The sequence below is a fragment of the Plutella xylostella genome, chromosome 22, assembly GCF_932276165.1.
Source record: "Plutella xylostella chromosome 22, ilPluXylo3.1, whole genome shotgun sequence".
In the NCBI taxonomy this organism is placed as follows: domain Eukaryota; kingdom Metazoa; phylum Arthropoda; class Insecta; order Lepidoptera; family Plutellidae; genus Plutella; species Plutella xylostella.
This window is the reverse complement of record NC_064002.1, coordinates 9,014,571-9,034,585: the sequence shown is the minus strand read 5'-3', so window position 1 is coordinate 9,034,585 and position 20,015 is coordinate 9,014,571. Positions and strand designations below refer to the sequence as shown.

At 35.3% G+C, this 20,015-nt stretch overlaps 1 long non-coding RNA gene across 1 annotated transcript; it reads left to right on the top strand.

The window, feature by feature from the left end:
• Positions 1-522: 522 nt before the first annotated feature.
• Positions 523-13,025, top strand: LOC125490312. Its single transcript, XR_007267590.1, has 2 exons — positions 523-580; positions 12,874-13,025. It is a non-coding gene; the product is annotated as an uncharacterized LOC125490312 (long non-coding RNA).
• Positions 13,026-20,015: the final 6,990 nt, after the last annotated feature.

Sequence of the window (20,015 nt, the reverse complement as noted above, 5' to 3'; positions counted from 1 at the left end):
TAGCAAAATTATATTCTTATTTGAATCAGCATTCCTGTTTAGTACTTAAGTAATTTAAAATCTACAGCTAGCTCAACCTACTTTGATTCTCTAAGAGTGGTTATTATAAACATTACTTATTACTTGTATTCTTAATATTTGAAATGATTTTAAACATTTTTCCACCGGGATGAAAATTGGCCGGACCATATTTTCATAAAATACTATGTTTCTACTTGAATAATTATTGTGTGTACTTGTGTGATTCACTAGTTTAATGATTCTCTATGGTTTTATTATGGGTTTAGCTACACTTGGTAAATTCAGGTATTTGAAGTATTGTTTATCATAAAAGAAAAAACCATACTTAACAATTAGGCAGCAACAAAACCAACAAACATTTAAGTGTTGTATTGTTTGCAAAATAAATCTGCTTTCAAAACATTAGTTCAGAACTAAGAAACCCAGATTCTTAATTTATACTTACTTACTAGGTACTTGATACTAGGAACATTGTGTAAAATGTGGGGTTGTATAAAATGCATTTCATCTTCAAACCACTTAGATGCTAAGCAGTTAGGTTTAGACTGTGGGAGAGTAGGTTATTGAATTGAAAACATGCTATCCTTTTGTATCTCATGTGTGGTGAATGTTATTGATGTATAGTTAGTGGATCTAGGCCTCTTACTCATTGATGTGATAGATATGATTTTGGTATTTACTTACCCACCTAAGTATGTAAAGTTTGCTTTATTGGAATTCAATAGGTATTTACTTCAGTACCTCAATTACTAGTTATGTATCAGAAAACAGAATAGAATTCATGTAATTTAGTAAGTATTCCTTTTATTCAATGGTTATATTGGCCATAACTTGTACCCCTGACTGACTGTGACTAAGACAATTCTTATATATTCAGCAAGTTAATGATAATTTATAATACTTAAAAACCTGCATTATACCCTTTTATTAATATAAATAAAGATTGATTTTGCTTTGGAAAAGATGTTAAGAATATTAAACAAAATTAATAAATAATAGGGTCAATGAGTCAGTTGCCGACCTAGTTGAGCACCAACTTTACTTTTACTAAAGTGATCTACTTGTCTGATTAAATAAAATAAATACCTTCAATTAGATACTTATACCCGTAGGGTCAATGTGTTGGATGGCGGCCATAGGAGCACTAACACTATTTTAAGTTAACTGAAATATTTGGAAAAGATAAAATAAATATTTCCATAGTGAATATTCATGCAATTTTACTTTTGAAGGTTAAATGGATATCATTGGCTATATATTATTGACTGTGACCATGACAACTTTTACATATGAAGTGATTAGTAATAATTTATTATACTTATTATCCTCCTTTAATTCTGCTAATATTAATAATTATTGATTTGGGTTTGGATAAGATGTTGATAATATTAAACAAAATTTATAATTAGGGTCATTGAGGCGATTGGCGACCGTAAGAGTTTCAACTGTATTCTATTCTAAATAAAATTTACTAAGTTTGGAATAAGATAGGAAAATATTTTCATAGTACATGAGTTACTTACTACCGATAAATAAATTGAAATGACTTCTTATCAGCTTGGGTAAAGGAAAGCAGTTGCTGAATTGGATTCTTCTTACAAACTGACCAATATACATACCATATACAGGAGGAGATGATGACAGTTAGTTATTAATAAGTAATGTTGAGCTTGACTGTGATGAAGTTAATTAGAGGCAGGGAAACCACCTCGAACAACTTGTAGGTACCATGGTAGACACAAGCCAGCATCGATAAAATATTAATTGTCACATAACTCTGAGATCTACAATATAGAGATACATTTGAGTGATTGCTCTTGACACAAGCTGAAATGGGAGATAGTAATTATATTCTAATTATGTCCATTATTGGAAGACATTGTACTGTGACGATACACATGAGTAGACTCAGGAAATATCCGTGTCGAATAAATGTATAAGTAGACTCAGGGAATATCCGTGTCGAAAATACAAGAGTAGGCTCAGGAAATATCCGTGCCGAATAACTATTACACATTATGGATACATAAGATATCCGTGCCAAATAACTATTACACATTATTAAGTAGACTCAGGAAATATCCGTGTCGAATAAATGTATAAGTAGACTCAGGGAATATCCGTGTCGAAAATACAAGAGTAGGCTCAGGAAATATCCGTGCCGAATAATTATTGCTTATTATGGATACAGAAGTAGGCTCAGGAACTATCCGTGCCGAATAACTATTACACATTATTGATACATTAAGTAGACTCAGGAAGTGTCCGTGTCGAATAAATGCATAAGTAGACTCAGGAAATATCCGTGTCGAATAAATACTTAAGTAGGCTCAGGAGATATCCGTGCTGAATTGTGAAGCTGAATAAAATATTATTAACATCATCTGGATCCCAATCAATAGATCCTTTCCTAGGCTTTGACTGACTGACAAAAAAAACAGTTTGAATAGAGCCAGTGGGCTAGAGAAGGTAGATGGGTCTGGTGGACAGATCTGGTCGTCCTTCATAGGGTGTGCGAGGCGGGGCGCACCTTCTATTCAAATTAAAAACCCTTTTTTTATAGATAATTTTGTATATATTTAAATTACTTTTGTTAAATTAAATCATGTATGTTTTAAGAAATAACTATTGCTTGAGCTTTGTTCTGTTGTCCTAACAAATAGATAAACTAGGGATTATGAACTAGGGTTCTAGGGATTAGTGCTAGGGTAGGGATTCTCTCAACCTCCTAAAAGAACTTGAGTTACTTCGGCAATGTAGAGTCCTAACCGCTAGACTAGACGATCACGTATTGGCCAAACGAATAATGCAAAGCACGTATACCGTTACAAGACTTCTCTTCAGTTCCGTTTCAGTTTAGTTAGGGCGAAAAATACGTCTCAAATAGGTAGGTTAGAGTCCGAAGGGTCGCTACAGGGGGGGGATATTACAATTGGTGCCGTGACCAGGATAGGGTGATCAGAATTATTAGAAACAGGATCGGGTTATTAGGAACGTTATTTTATTTGTGTTTTGCATTATTCAAAAACTTAAAAGGCTTTTAGCCTACAATTGTTGCCGTGAAACGGAAGGAGATTGAGAGAAAACGTTAATAGGAAAATCATATGTGTAGGCGTACAATAAAATAGGCATTTAGAAAAAAAAACAATTAAAAAAAATATATAATGTGTACACTTAGGTAATACATTTTGTTTGAACCATTTAAAAGGTCAATAACTGGTAACTTTACCCTTTACATAAAATAAAAAATAAAAAAAAAAAAAACTTAGCATAATATTTGTATACTTGTATACATTTTGCTTGAAACATTTGAAGTGCCGATATGTGGTACTTTTACCCTATTGTATACAAATTTGTTGCATTCAAACTTAGTGTGCTTAAAATACGTGTAGGTTGCCTACAAATGCATTAGTAAAACAATCAAATAGGTTATAGGTAGCGTCCTGTCATTATTATTTTGGTAAAGGCATGACATTGTGATTTAGAAGCTGCGCACACTTTACATGGTTCATTTATACCGATATTACCATGGTGCACTTGAAACTGGTAGGTTTGGCGCATGGATGTTGCGTCATTTTCTGTAATTATTTCATTAAATTAATAAAGGAAAAGGGGTACCTATAGTAAAATAAAGTAGGTACCTACTAAGTAAACGAGAATAAACTAGTAAGGTCAAAGACCGTTCGAAGTTAGCGTGGTAGGTAGCTATAACTAACAGATGTTTTGGTGAATGCAAACTTTAGTAAGTACCTAAGTACTTGTTTACCTATTTAATTTTTCTACGACTACGATTGTCTAGGGAATAGATTTTTTGTTATTTATACATACATATACACATATTATAGGTAGATAGTAGACACATTTTAATAAGTGTCAGTTTCACAGCGGCGGATGAGATATATCTACTCATGGCAAATTTATTTTGATTGTGTGCATCCGATTTTAGGTTTAATTCCAAGTGTACTGTCTGTCTACTGTTATTTTATACTTCTACTTACCTTTAAATAAAAGGTAAATAAGGATACAACAGGAAGAAGTTAGCTAGCTGTATTTGATGTTCGAACCTGATTACCTGTAGATATCAATGATTAATTGCAGTTCAAGAGTTTTAACACAGGTGGCGCTGGTATACATATTAAAATATTTTGCATTGTATAATTTTCTTACTCATTTATTTAGGTAGTCCGTTATGTGGGTAATTAAACCACAAAGGAAGAGTGTTGTTATAGGTTTGGTGTATGTTTATATGCTGATATATTTATACTTTCAACGCTAGAGAAAGGGGTGTAATGAGAATTAGTTATGTATGACAAATAAATTTTGCCAGCATAGAAAAGATAGGATTAGTGTTGGGTCTTATGTCATGGTGACTTTTAACCACGATAGAAGGGGATTGGTGTCATGAATTTGGTATGGATGTAGGTGAGTTCTAGGTACCTGACGTGTAGGTACCTTACGGACAAAGGAAAGGGCTGTTGTAAGTTTAGCGAATATTATTGTTATGAGTTTTGTGGATTTTAGTAATAGTATATTCAGCTTTCGTGGGGTTAACTGAATATGTATATAGTTACCGCATTCGTGTCGACAAAATTAAAGACTGTTTTGTACAGGTTCAATGACTTTCATGTATGTACCTATTTAATTAGGCAATGATAGGTAATGTTACTTCTTATTATAGTGTCAGTGACAAACAGCTGTCCAGCTCCAGTGATTGTCACTTAGGTGTTTGTCACCGTGGTTAAAAGATTATGTAGTGGAATCAGTTAGTGGCTGTTTGCCGATGCCGGAGGCACTGTTCGTGTGTTGGGTACAGTGGATATGTCACTCCTTTCGTTGTACGCAGGTATAGGTAATTAGGTATATAATTGGAACTAGGAGGGGGAAATCGATACCTAGCATGTGGAGAAAGAGAGGTTATGATATTATGATCTTATGTTTCTACATGTAAGTATGTAAATACTTAGCTGGCTACACTACCGAATGTTGTGGTGGATAGTGACCTTGACTACTGTCTCGAGTTCGATCCTCGGGTTTTTGGTGTTCAATGTGTGTTGTGGTGTTAAATTTATGTGCATGGAGATTGTGGAGGTGGCTCTCTGTTGTTGGGGAATTGGAGGAGGTTCGTGTCCTGCAGTGTATACCTAAATACAGGCTGCGCGTGAGTGCGTGCTAGCTACATATAGTATAGGTACTGGATTGCTAATTGCGTGTAGGTGCGATTGAGTATGGATTGATATTGTGAATAATGTGCACGACATTAGGGATATTATGAGATAGAGGAATGATAAGATTACGGTGTAAATAAAATGAGCTAGTGAAGGAAACTATGTTCGTATTTACATACTTACTTATATCTGATTTTATCAATGTGTTAAATTAGGGTGGCTTGGGTTCATCATCATCATCGGCCGTAACATCATTAGATTAAAAGTTACACACAAATAGGTATTCATAGGGTTACTTCAATGTCGTCATCACATATAGGGGGTGTTTAGGACTGTTCCCAGGAGAGGAAGCTGGAAGGCATAAGATAGTGGGGGTGAGCCTAGTGAATGTATGTTACAGTTCTTTAAAAATACCTTGATTAGAATGACAGCTGTCAAATCCATACATTTTATTTGTCACTTCTTCGCTTTCAAGGGAAACCCAACTTTATTTAGCAGGCATAGGTCAAAGTCAAAGTCAAATAGTTTCATCATCAGCCAATAATCGTCCACTGCTGGACATAGGCCTCTCCCAAGGAGCGCCACAACACTCGGTCCTCGGCCTTCCTCATCCAACCACTACCCGCCACCCCGCCTAGGGTCGTCGGTCCGGCGGGCAGGAGGGCGTCCCACGCTGCGCTTGCCTGTTCGTGGTCTCCACTTGAGAACTCGTCTACCCCAACGGTTATCGGTTCTTCGGCAGATATGACCAGCCCACTGCCACTTCAGCTTGCATATTTTGACAGCTATGTCGGTAATCAAATGGTTTAGTCGACGTAAAACTTTACAATTATTTGTCGATAGTCATCTACCAGGAAGATCTGTCAATCAAACGTGGTATATTTTAAAGGGCTCATGCTATATTTTATAAACTATAATATGTGTATTAGATTATAATGATGTGTTAGATTATGATGGCCAAGATTCATAATCATCGGGCGGTTCAACATAATATTAGGTAAATGTCACAGAATAGGTATCCTTAGGGCTGCTCCGATTTTATAATCATCATCATCATCATCAGTAGGGGGTGTTTACGAATAAGGTGACATAAGAGAGTGGGGGTGTCTCTTAAAGTGAGTAAATATGGGCTGCTCCAATTTTATAATCATCATCATCATCATCAATAGGGGGTGTTTACGAATAGGTGACATAAGAGAGTGGGGGTGTCTCTTAAAGTGAGTAAATATGGGCTGCTCCAATTTTATAATCATCATCATCATCAGTAGGGTGTGTTTAGGAATATGTGACATAAGAGAGTGGGGGTGTCTCTTAAAGTGAGTAAATATGGGCTGCTCCAATTTTATAATCATCATCATCATCAGTAGGGTGTGTTTAGGAATAGGTGACATATGAGAGTGGGGGTGTGTCTTAAAATTAGTAAATATGGTTTAAAAATGTAGGAATGTTTATGAATGAGAGTGTAGTGAGGTGATTGAATTGAGTCAATCAATACTATAAAATAGGAAAGACGGTCGTGATGTGAATGTGGGTTAAGTATTGTTCTGTTGTTACACACGTGGGGGTGAGAGTATTCATCTACAGGAATAGATAAGAGCTTAGGTAATTTGACAATTTGAATGCATTTTAAATTTGACTGTCTTGGAGTGAACGAATGTGCCTAACTTACCTAAGTATTTCATCAACATAGATAAATATTTTAGAGTTGTTTAATTTTGGGGGTGATACACCATTTAAATCATTGGTACTCAACCTTTTTTATGTAAGGGCCACAAACACGTTTAAGTCATTGTACGCGGGCCGCAGGTTGAGTATAGCTGATTTAAATTCTCATTGCACTCCTTTAAATAACTAATTGATTTTGTAAAGGATTTTGGGTTAAACTAAAAGTTATGGATTGGAATAGGATTATTGTTATTATGATTAGTGATTAGGAGAGTGGATAAATTCTTAAATCAAGGGGGTGTGTTGTGTACTTACACAAGAGGATAGTAAATAAGTTTCTACTTGGATTTAAGTTTAGGTACAGGTTATCTGAAGGTACAGTGATGATGGTCACACCGTGTAACCGTGTCATTTATTCATTGGCCCTGTAAATTTTATACTTTTGGGCGCGCTAATGTCGGTGACTATACTTTGGTATGGTAATGAAATGGAATGTAGTTTTGGAGTACTTCTTCCTATACTTAATAACTTTACCGTGATAGATTACATTTTATAATATATATTTTTTTGTGAAGGTGATAAGTGATGGTTTTTAAATACATACCTACTGCTGAACAGTTCGGATAAACTACTGATAGGCATATAAGACATTTGCCGAGCTTCTATAAGGGGGCTATCAAATGAGTTATCTAGTAGCATTGCTTATTGGATAATGATATCTTTGTCGTTTTTATTGTCTCGACCGACTAAGACTTTCTGCGATGGTCTACAGTGCGGGCTTTCAACGATCTCATATTTGAGAAGGGAATAGTGTGACTTTGGATCTCAACTCAAATATTTTTCATTAATGAGTTATTATTGATTTGCATAAATCACAAAGACATTGAGGAGGAACTAATTTAAATGTCACTCAATGCGCCGATCGTTCTAAGAAAGTACTGTGAGACATATAGAGCGTCTGGTGAGCTTCTATAAGGGGGCTATCAGATGAGTTATTCATTAGGCTAAAAATACAAGCCTCTTGAATAATGATACTTTTGTCGCCTTCGCGGGAGTGCTGGTTTGGTGGGGCGATATTAATCTGCAGTGGGGGATTCGAAGTTGTTCCGTGTTCGAGGTAGCGAAGGGCACAACGACTGTTATCTCGAATACTTTGTCTACGCTTACCACTGGTTACAATTTTAGTGTGCCGTAATTTATTAATTAATATTTACGTAACTAAGCTATAATTAAGAAGTACTTTCAGAGATGCATTTCTTTTCGTTAAAAGTTTCGTTCAGTTATTTGTTTTTCTTATAAACTTTTATCCTGTTGTCACTATAGCTTACAGGTTTACATAAAGCTAGGTAGGTTTAGTAAATGCTGAAGGTGATAAGACCCAGGGATTCTTAAATTTACCTTACAAAATTCTGTTGATAAAAGTGTTGTGAAGGTGTTGAAGTGGAGTTAATCCAAGTAGAAAAGTAAAACGATTCGGGTAAACCACTGATAGGCACATAAGGCATTTGGTGAGCTTCTATAAGGGGGCTATCGAATGAGTTGTTCAACAGGACTACTGATAGTGTAAGCCTATTGGATAATGATACCTGTGTCGTAGATGGTGTCTGCTTGACTGGACATTCGGTGAGGATCTACAGTGAGGGCTCTAATCGATCACATATTTGAGAGGGGATATGGGTCTCAACTCAAGTATTTAGTTTAACTTTGTTACTTAGGTTCTTTTCTTAATTGCAAAGACATTGGGAAGAAAACAGTAAGCAATTCACCCAATGCATCGATCGTATGGAGAAATCACTGAGAAACATATAAGGCGTTTGATGAATTCTTATAAGAGAGTTATCAAATGAGTTGCCTGATAGGATTGATTATGTGCACGCCTGTCGGGTAATGACACCTTTGTTGTCCTCATTGGGTGCGCTGGCCGAGTGGGTGGCATCTATCTGCAGTAGGGGGCCTCGAACTCGTTGCATATTCGAGATAGCGAAGGGTACAGCGACTGTTACCTCGAATATCCTGGTTTTAATATTACTAAGTGACAATAAAACACTGGTTACAATACTATGAATTAAGTAAATTTAATATGAGAGTATTGGGGTTTATCACCTTCACTAAGATATAGAGTTATCATTGTCTATCAAGTTAAGTAGGTAAATTTTTATCCAATTGCATTTCCTAAAAATTTAGGGGGTGGTTGTAACGAAACTTATTTGTATTGTAAGGTTCTGATATTAGTTTGTTATTTTCATGTACCGTTATTCATGTATAATGTATAAGTCTTAGATAGGTAAATTTTTATCCAATTGCATTTCCTAAAAATTTAGGGGGTGGTTGTAACGGAACATTCAACATAGTCCGTCCGTAGCAGACTTATACATTATTACAATATTTATGTATAGATGGGCGAAATTTTTATTATAAGCAAAATAAGACTATACGCTGGTTGGAAAACACAACCATACCGAGATGTAGAAATGCCACACTAGTGCCATCTATTGGGTTAGACTCGATGACGCATTTCCTTATATGGTAATGTTCGGGGGGTGTTGTGTCGTTCGAATCGACAGATACCTAGAATAAGTACAAGTCTTATTGTTGACGCTTAGAGTTTAAAGAGATATCATACTAGATTCGGTTATATTATGTTTCAACCGTTTATACGGCTCTGTTAATTATTGTTTGATTATTGAAATGAATGACGCCATAGTGATAAGTTATTATTATGAGGATCAGATTTGCACAACACTAATTTACGCGACACTTTACGTACTACGCCTCCTTGACGCTCAACTGAGTATCTTTTAGTTCTAATTAATCGAATCAGGACTTGAAATTAGTAAATACTAGTTAAATAATAATAATATTAATTATCAATAATTATAGAACAATAGTCCATCGGTTTATTACCTTAAAAATATTTAATAGTTGTGTTATTGTCTAGCTCAGTGGCGCCACCTGTAGTCTAGGATCTTGGGGATGGAGTTGAATCGATAAAGTTCGATGGATGAACCGGAAAAGAAAGAAAAAAAAGAAAAAAGGGAGTCGATGGTCAGGAGAGGCTATAAATAGATTTCGGAAAGAAAACTGGCCCTGGGTCTTCCCGCGGGATTTCGTGTGATAACATCAAGCCTTTGCATTTTAGAGTTTTATTTAAAGGGAAAAGGGGATAGAGAATGTATTTTTATAAGTGTGTGGATACGGTGGATTGCAGCTTCGACCAGCCGGCGGCGGCGCAACAAGGAACCTCAGCTAAGTGTCGATTGGATTTTATAATAACCACTATTTCGAGGTATCACAGCATATTATTATCTATATTCCACTCCATTCATAATATCAAAATATCTATTTATTTTGTTCTAGTTTCAAAATTCGAATATTTCCATAACCTAAAATCCACTTGTTCCCCATTATTAATTGTTCAGCATCTTGGCCATTTTGAAATTGAAGGCTGCTAGGGTACCTAGGTTTATTAGGAGAGACCCAAGGAAACCACCTTTTACTTCATCAATCAGCCTTAAAGATTCTATCACATAAAACAATCAATTTACAAGCATAAGTACATTCGACTATGGGAAAATTACCCCACTTGTTTCATCAAGCTATGTTTGTTTACCTGGAAGGAATAAACTTAGTTACTTATATCAATATAGTACAGATATTGAATAGTATGTTCTATTGAGATGATGGCTAATGAGTCAAGTATTTAAGTATGTTACTTTTACTCACAGCAATCTATCTACCTGAAATTGTTTCACCCAGCAGTCTTTGCATACCCAGTAAAGAACAGTAATTAGCATAATACAGACCATTAGGTGTACCTATGTTTCATTGTGGTGGATCATAACCTATGTTCCAACATATTTGGTTTACAACCTTACTAGGCTTGCACAACAATCTGAATAAGTACCTAAGTAATAATAATGGATGATTCATCAGATATATAACATAATTATGTGGAATCCTATTCAGTGATAAGTGCTTGCAATTTAAGTAAATCTATTAGGTAACATATTAGATCATTCTGAAATTGTTTAGGTTACAAGAAGATTCATATTCCTAGGTAGTCGGTACTTATTTACTTATCTCCTGAGATACACTATATAAACTTATTTCTACCAACTCCATCTAGTTCTCATGTAAGCATGTACTTATCTATTCAGTCTTGAAACCAGAATGAAGAATATGCTTCAGGTTATTCATATTAAGCTATGAATCTATTTAGCAAAATTATATTCTTATTTGAATCAGCATTCCTGTTTAGTACTTAAGTAATTTAAAATCTACAGCTAGCTCAACCTACTTTGATTCTCTAAGAGTGGTTATTATAAACATTACTTATTACTTGTATTCTTAATATTTGAAATGATTTTAAACATTTTTCCACCGGGATGAAAATTGGCCGGACCATATTTTCATAAAATACTATGTTTCTACTTGAATAATTATTGTGTGTACTTGTGTGATTCACTAGTTTAATGATTCTCTATGGTTTTATTATGGGTTTAGCTACACTTGGTAAATTCAGGTATTTGAAGTATTGTTTATCATAAAAGAAAAAACCATACTTAACAATTAGGCAGCAACAAAACCAACAAACATTTAAGTGTTGTATTGTTTGCAAAATAAATCTGCTTTCAAAACATTAGTTCAGAACTAAGAAACCCAGATTCTTAATTTATACTTACTTACTAGGTACTTGATACTAGGAACATTGTGTAAAATGTGGGGTTGTATAAAATGCATTTCATCTTCAAACCACTTAGATGCTAAGCAGTTAGGTTTAGACTGTGGGAGAGTAGACTAGAACCAGGATATCTCCGACTTGAGCGTTTTGTTTTTAATTTTTTATGGCCACATTATCATAGACTAATTAGCTGTCATAGTCTATGATAGCCAATGTCAGTATTTTGTAAACAAATAAATTCTTCAACAATAATAGTTTATTAACACCGTAAAATATGGATAGAAGAACAAGAAGTAACTTTCGAAAGCTGCTACATATTATGATAAGCAAATTTAAGGAAAAACAAGAAGAAAAAGAAGTTTAATACAAAGAAAAACAACAATGTTTACAGGCGATCTCAGATATTATAGGTATAGTTAGAGAGAAATACTGTGTAATCTTGATCTTTGAAGGTTATTCGATTCGACGTAGTTATTTATTATTTTCTTATGTTAATAGATAATCTTGGAAACATTAAAGGAATCAACGAAATTAAATTTTCATTATTTGAATTGATAAAAATGAATATTTGGATTTTCAAAATGATTAGTAAATAATTCCGTATTTACTGTCCAAACTAAGACCCATCTGTTCAACCAGTGCGTAACGAGCGCCCTCCTCTACGATTGCAAATCGTGGAAGAAAACAGTTCAACCACTAACAAACTACAGGTTTCATGAATAGAGATGCTTACGTAAAATGGCTCGATCCGGATCTTTATCTCCATCGAAAAATGTTGGCGCTTTTGTTCCCCGTCAAATATTGGGAATAAGTAGGTGTTACGTATATAAGGTTGAGTTTCGCTTGTATAGGTGCAGGTTTTGAGGAAAACACGTCTCTAAGCAACGATGATTTATTAGCAACTAACTAACCAACTTCATACACATTGAATTTTGATGAAACAAAATAAGTAGATGAGTAGTATAGCCGCACGGAGCGTTTTTAAATTTATACAAGAAAGCTAGGCACAAATAGATGAGTAGGTAAATAGTTTAAATCACAATAAGAACAAGATATAACAATCAACAGTAGGTAACAAAATCGAATCAAACCCAGATATATATCCTCCCCCAGATAGATATATGTGTAGTAAGTAAGAATAAATGGCTATTAATTATGGCTCTCTCAAAACTATTAGGTAAGAGTAAATCATTGTCAAATGGACAGTCGTAGTGTAAAAAATACTCAAGTATCAAATCATTTTTATACTACACCTACCTTCAATAGACAGTGATACCACATATATTTTTTTTGAATTATCTGTGCTTTCTTCAGGACACGCATTGGGTAGCCAGACTCTAGGTTATTGAATTGAAAACATGCTATCCTTTTGTATCTCATGTGTGGTGAATGTTATTGATGTATAGTTAGTGGATCTAGGCCTCTTACTCATTGATGTGATAGATATGATTTTGGTATTTACTTACCCACCTAAGTATGTAAAGTTTGCTTTATTGGAATTCAATAGGTATTTACTTCAGTACCTCAATTACTAGTTATGTATCAGAAAACAGAATAGAATTCATGTAATTTAGTAAGTATTCCTTTTATTCAATGGTTATATTGGCCATAACTTGTACCCCTGACTGACTGTGACTAAGACAATTCTTATATATTCAGCAAGTTAATGATAATTTATAATACTTAAAAACCTGCATTATACCCTTTTATTAATATAAATAAAGATTGATTTTGCTTTGGAAAAGATGTTAAGAATATTAAACAAAATTAATAAATAATAGGGTCAATGAGTCAGTTGCCGACCTAGTTGAGCACCAACTTTACTTTTACTAAAGTGATCTACTTGTCTGATTAAATAAAATAAATACCTTCAATTAGATACTTATACCCGTAGGGTCAATGTGTTGGATGGCGGCCATAGGAGCACTAACACTATTTTAAGTTAACTGAAATATTTGGAAAAGATAAAATAAATATTTCCATAGTGAATATTCATGCAATTTTACTTTTGAAGGTTAAATGGATATCATTGGCTATATATTATTGACTGTGACCATGACAACTTTTACATATGAAGTGATTAGTAATAATTTATTATACTTATTATCCTCCTTTAATTCTGCTAATATTAATAATTATTGATTTGGGTTTGGATAAGATGTTGATAATATTAAACAAAATTTATAATTAGGGTCATTGAGGCGATTGGCGACCGTAAGAGTTTCAACTGTATTCTATTCTAAATAAAATTTACTAAGTTTGGAATAAGATAGGAAAATATTTTCATAGTACATGAGTTACTTACTACCGATAAATAAATTGAAATGACTTCTTATCAGCTTGGGTAAAGGAAAGCAGTTGCTGAATTGGATTCTTCTTACAAACTGACCAATATACATACCATATACAGGAGGAGATGATGACAGTTAGTTATTAATAAGTAATGTTGAGCTTGACTGTGATGAAGTTAATTAGAGGCAGGGAAACCACCTCGAACAACTTGTAGGTACCATGGTAGACACAAGCCAGCATCGATAAAATATTAATTGTCACATAACTCTGAGATCTACAATATAGAGATACATTTGAGTGATTGCTCTTGACACAAGCTGAAATGGGAGATAGTAATTATATTCTAATTATGTCCATTATTGGAAGACATTGTACTGTGACGATACACATGAGTAGACTCAGGAAATATCCGTGTCGAATAAATGTATAAGTAGACTCAGGGAATATCCGTGTCGAAAATACAAGAGTAGGCTCAGGAAATATCCGTGCCGAATAACTATTACACATTATGGATACATAAGATATCCGTGCCAAATAACTATTACACATTATTAAGTAGACTCAGGAAATATCCGTGTCGAATAAATGTATAAGTAGACTCAGGGAATATCCGTGTCGAAAATACAAGAGTAGGCTCAGGAAATATCCGTGCCGAATAATTATTGCTTATTATGGATACAGAAGTAGGCTCAGGAACTATCCGTGCCGAATAACTATTACACATTATTGATACATTAAGTAGACTCAGGAAGTGTCCGTGTCGAATAAATGCATAAGTAGACTCAGGAAATATCCGTGTCGAATAAATACTTAAGTAGGCTCAGGAGATATCCGTGCTGAATTGTGAAGCTGAATAAAATATTATTAACATCATCTGGATCCCAATCAATAGATCCTTTCCTAGGCTTTGACTGACTGACAAAAAAAACAGTTTGAATAGAGCCAGTGGGCTAGAGAAGGTAGATGGGTCTGGTGGACAGATCTGGTCGTCCTTCATAGGGTGTGCGAGGCGGGGCGCACCTTCTATTCAAATTAAAAACCCTTTTTTTATAGATAATTTTGTATATATTTAAATTACTTTTGTTAAATTAAATCATGTATGTTTTAAGAAATAACTATTGCTTGAGCTTTGTTCTGTTGTCCTAACAAATAGATAAACTAGGGATTATGAACTAGGGTTCTAGGGATTAGTGCTAGGGTAGGGATTCTCTCAACCTCCTAAAAGAACTTGAGTTACTTCGGCAATGTAGAGTCCTAACCGCTAGACTAGACGATCACGTATTGGCCAAACGAATAATGCAAAGCACGTATACCGTTACAAGACTTCTCTTCAGTTCCGTTTCAGTTTAGTTAGGGCGAAAAATACGTCTCAAATAGGTAGGTTAGAGTCCGAAGGGTCGCTACAGGGGGGGGATATTACAAGCCACAACCGACCAGACACATGTTGTGACGTCGAGCCGTACATTTGTGACTCAACAAGCTTTTGGCTGAATTCATTAATACTGCGGTTTTCATTCCACTGCCTACTACTTACATGGTGTCAAAGCACTAGGTGGCTTCGAGTGGCAAACTTACTTAGCTTTTTATGTGGACTTGAAAACTAATTTGATATACATGAAGCAAGTACATGCCTACAAGCAAATTAATCTACGAGCATGTTTTATAGGATTACCGATTCCCATGCAATGTCAGTGACACAACCCCAACAATAAAAGCTCTCAGCACCAACATAAGCTCAAATCAGTCCCGTTAGTAGACAAACTAAAAATTAAAATAGCTAAACGGGCGGCGCTCTCTAGCGCTAAGGAGGGCAATTGTGGATCCCAGCGGGCGGTTGACTCTCATTATTTTATAATAACACGGATAGTGGGCGAACGAAAGCACCGAGTCATGCCGCGGCAATAGGTACCCACTCGAATAGTCAGTCTTACCGAATTAATTGCCTATTGGCTGACTCTGGGCGGTAACTCGTCAACGAGACGCGAGAACAAAGGTGCTGCTAAATTTTGGGAAAACAACCGTCGATAGTGACGAAACGGCTTTGTTCGTGAGATGACGATAGATATTTGAATACAGATGGAATATTGCATATGGCAGAATTACGGGTTAATTAATCTAAAAGGGACAAGATGTAGAAATGTGATGTGGATACCTGGTCTGACCAAAGAAGCTATTGCCCGTATACTATGATATCCAATATTTTAATCGACTGTCCATCAAAGTGTTTAAAATACTGTCAAATTTACACACAGTAATCAATCTTTAACTGCTGAAAAAACACAAGCTCAACTCCTACATATAATGCTAAATTGTGAAGATTCTTATTCTAAACTGGTGCGGTGAATGCTTACACTGACTAACAGAAGTCCTTGCATCATCAGCCGTCCTCATTGGTCCAGCCGGTACACCACGATCTCACCAGAGATTATACTAAACCGATGTACGGACGTGTCGAAGCGACGTATCGATATAAATCATATTATTAACTATTGTTTCGGGAGGTGTGCTGCGAACCGATCTTATCGCCTCTCGATGTGTTTAAAATTAACATAATAGGTTTTGTGAATGAGAAAAGCTTTTCTCTGTTTGTTGTTTATGCGTGAGCTGGACGTTTACAACATTTAAATGGTGTGCGTTGGCCATTTGCAATATGGATTTTAATAAATGAAGGGAAATATGGAGCTTCGACATCGCCGTGTATAAAAAAAATATACTAAGTACTTAGAGTCAGTAAATTGATTTATGTATCTTATGTTATGTGCCACACCATATCTAGGTGTTCTTAGACCAGTCTAGTAACAGCATGTACATACCATTTTACATGTTGGTTATCTAGAAATTAATTTATCCTGCTGACCTAAGGTCCATAGTTAGTTGTTAGTTGCACAAAAATCATCAACTATCATGAATATTATTCTAAAGTAGATAAATGGTTTTGTTTTTGTACAAATTACGATTAATTCTATTTTGATGACTTGTTCCTTGTTATGAAGTTTAATAGGAAATAGCTGAGTCACTTTACTTGTAACAAAGCTTGTCGGCCAGGGGCCAGGGTGGGCAAGAATATCCACTAATAGCCTTACGATTAATTTAATACAGTTGGTAAAAACATAATTATTTTCTAATAAATTAAATAGTAATATGATTATGACGGATTTGTAGAATATTATAAGACTTACGATAGTTCAGTTGAATTTTTAGGGTATTCCATGTACCCAAGCAAGAATTTGAGTTGTGGTTAGTCAAATTCAACAAATTAGTAAGTATTTATAACATAAGAAACAAAATGATTAAAACTAAACGAATGTAAGTAATATTTTTGTACTTACTATACAAGATAGAATTCTATAACTAAGCATACATAAATTATGTTTGATTTAAGTCTGCTTTTCAAATACTTCATCAATATTTGCGAATCAACTAAATAACTTACTAAGCTAGTACCAATTTACTATCCTAACTTGAATGCAGCTTGCAATGATTTTTTAGACCATATAAAAATAGCCTCATACTTTGTCGGTTATTCATTTAATTTAATACTTTTTTCCACAAGCTCGGGTAGAGGAAGTGATTGTCATAAAACTCATAAAATATGATTGAACTTCCCCCAGTGGCTGCAAAAAATGTTTAATAACATTGTAGTTGTTTAGGTAGGTACTATAATGCAAGTATCGTAGTGGGTGGATGTTTAAGTATGATTGGTGAATTGTTTAATCATTTTCTTTGTTTAATAAAATAAATGGTACTCATTTTGCTACTCTTACTCTTAAATAGAGTAAATGACAATGGGTATGATTGGTTTTTAAGATATTGTTTATGGATCCTAAGAGGCATGAAATGAGCCCCCCATGTTCCTTAAATCCATCACACCCCACTGCATGCCCAGTCAGCGTCTGTCGTAAATCTGACTCTCCAATTATAACCACCATCACCACCACAAATCACCGTAGTGACAAACTGAGTCCAGGTCCAACAACGGCATCCTAAAAAAATAAGGTTTATGCTGGATTTTTTACAATTTTGCCTAGAAACTCCTCAAAAAGAAATACATCGCACAACCTGCGTAAATAATTCACATTATTATTTACAACACATTTCGATTTGCGTTCCAATCTGCCACATCGCCAGTTATTCCAACAAGAGTTTGCAAAATGTTCTCAATAATGAACAGCTTTGTTCTTCATAAGCGGCCCGGAGGTGTTAATGTCGATTGCAACAGCTATTTATAAAGATGGTAGATGAGGAGGCCATCTAGCCTGCGCCGGCGCGGCCACGGCGAGCTGCGCTATTCTCAATACGGTACACGGGGCGGTTAGTTGATGTATTTCATGGTTTTGTTCCAGCTTTCATAAATAAATACAGTATATATTATTTTTTTAATGCTATTGATAAAAAAAAATAAGTATTGATGTACTTATCTACGATGTTATTTGATTCTTGTGTTATTTACAAGGTTTGTAAAAAACTCTTTCAAAACGAGGTGACTGATTCTTATGTTGTTTATTTGTTTTTAGAAGAGGGTATACTTATATTACTTATACTGCTTTCCATCCCGGGATTCCCACTGAAAAACCTGCCAAGACGAATTGTAGCTCGTGAGCTTAAATAAAAAGCTCGTTTATTACTAGCGCCTTAAACAGTTCTCAGCTTAGCCGATCCATACGGCCCCGCAATACAATAAAACGTAATAAAACATATAAGAGAATGGCCATACCGTCGATCGGATAGCGTTGCTCGTTAGCATTATCGGCAGAGGGCGTGCGCGCGCCCCGATACTCTCGCGCTGTAATTATTGATGTGCGAGCCTCTTCAAATCGCATTTGAATTTTGAAAAAAGAATCGCGGTGCGTTCACCTCTCGAGGTGCGAAGGAATTGCTCGGCACTTTCTTTTTGCATAAAGGGTTACAGGAGGATAGGTTTTAATGTGGTACTGAGTCGAACTTTACTACTAAATGTAGTAAAGTTCGATCAATGGTAAAGGCTAGCGTAAGTTCGCAGAAAGTTCGTTTAGAAGTATAGTAAGTAGTAGTGGTATGGTAGGGTCGTATAAAATTATTCATTATTTTAATTTTCAAAAAGAGCAGTCTGTTAATCATAACATAGTAATATTATATATATGTAATTTTTTTCACGCCCTCTCCACTGTCCTGTAGTAATTATCTCGAGAGATTTAGGATAATAGGATACAATAACTGAAGGCTTATTTATTGTATCAGTATTTTACCTATTTTGAATTAACTATATTTAAATGATATATAGATATGGATATAATCTGCCACAGTAAATAACATCTCATTACAATTGCGATGCAAAATCGATGACATTAGATTTCAGTAAGCGTGTGAAAGTTTCTCCAACTTTTCATGTTATTCTACACACTTTCGGGCATATACATGGGTTTATAAACAATGTAAATAATGTACCTATTAGTATTCTACAGATAACCTATTAAAATAATCCTAGTGAGAAGTATCAATAAATAACGCGCATATTTCACCTGATTTGAACATTTGGATGGCATCCAGTCGACAGCGGCGGAAATTGTGGCCAACTCATGGCTACCACACCTTGCGCGTTAATTTGTACCAGGCATAATGTTACAATTCCTGCCAGCTATGTCCGCCGTGCCCTGGCCAGCAGAGGGCGGGGCCGGCGCAGAGCCCTAGGGCTCCGGGGGCGCGGGGGGCGGCTGCCTCGCGCACTAACCAGACCAGCTTAAGAGAACTGCTTTTGTTTTTGACTTATATCGTATACCTTGGTGTGATTATGAATATCCTTGCTTGGAAATATGTATTTGCCATACCTTAGCTTTGCTATAACCTTTCGCTTAACATGATATAAACATAGCAATTCGAGCAAGAGTTGTCTTAATACAGCTGGAATAACATTTTTCTAAACACCAAACTTTGCTAGCTACTGTAGGTACTCTATGTTTGTATGGTAAATTTTTATGTTGGGTGTTACATTTTATGGTTATTTTAAATTGAAGAAGGTAGTTACATGCAATACCTAGTCGAAGTACTACAGAAGGATAAAACGATCAGACTCGATTTCATAATCAGCTTGGCCCTATCTAGGTGTTTCGATGCATCGTATGCTAATCGCTGAATCCCATAAGTGTCAATATCAAAATATAGACTCATCTTCACAGCCCATCACTTCCCCACTGCTGGAGCACCGGATCTCCATG